The sequence below is a fragment of the Plectropomus leopardus genome, unplaced genomic scaffold, assembly GCF_008729295.1.
Source record: "Plectropomus leopardus isolate mb unplaced genomic scaffold, YSFRI_Pleo_2.0 unplaced_scaffold40104, whole genome shotgun sequence".
Taxonomy (NCBI): Eukaryota; Metazoa; Chordata; class Actinopteri; order Perciformes; family Serranidae; genus Plectropomus; species Plectropomus leopardus.
In genome coordinates, this window is record NW_024643910.1 from 1 (window position 1) to 397 (window position 397).

General features: G+C 56.2%; 1 non-coding gene across 1 annotated transcript; it reads left to right on the forward strand.

Annotated features, from left to right (window-relative positions):
• Positions 1-109: 109 nt before the first annotated feature.
• LOC121939041 lies at positions 110-227 on the forward strand. The gene has a single exon (XR_006105389.1). It is a non-coding gene; the product is annotated as a U5 spliceosomal RNA (small nuclear RNA).
• Positions 228-397: the final 170 nt, after the last annotated feature.

Sequence of the window (397 nt, forward strand, 5' to 3'; positions counted from 1 at the left end):
TTATGCACTATGGCAGTGCGATTTGGAAGGCGGCACAAGCGAGGCTCACCGTGAGCGTAATGACTGGGACCACGAGGGTCTTTGGCCGCTCCGGTGCGGAGGGCTGTACATGCTCTGGTTTCTCTTCATAGCGCACAAGTCTTTCGCCTTTTACTAAAGACTTCTGTGGAGAGGAACACCACTGAGTTGAACCTATTTTTGACAGGCTTTGCCATTTGGTTGAGCCTTGTGCATTTGTGAACAGCAAGCCTAGACTGGAGCGATTCACCACGGGCGGGCGTGACGCCCAGGCAGCTGTTCTCGTGCGCAAGCAGCCATTCTCGTGCCCAATGGAGACGACGGCACCACAACAAGTGAGACCCGCCCCAGGAGGTTGCACTGGGCAGCAAGCGCTTGG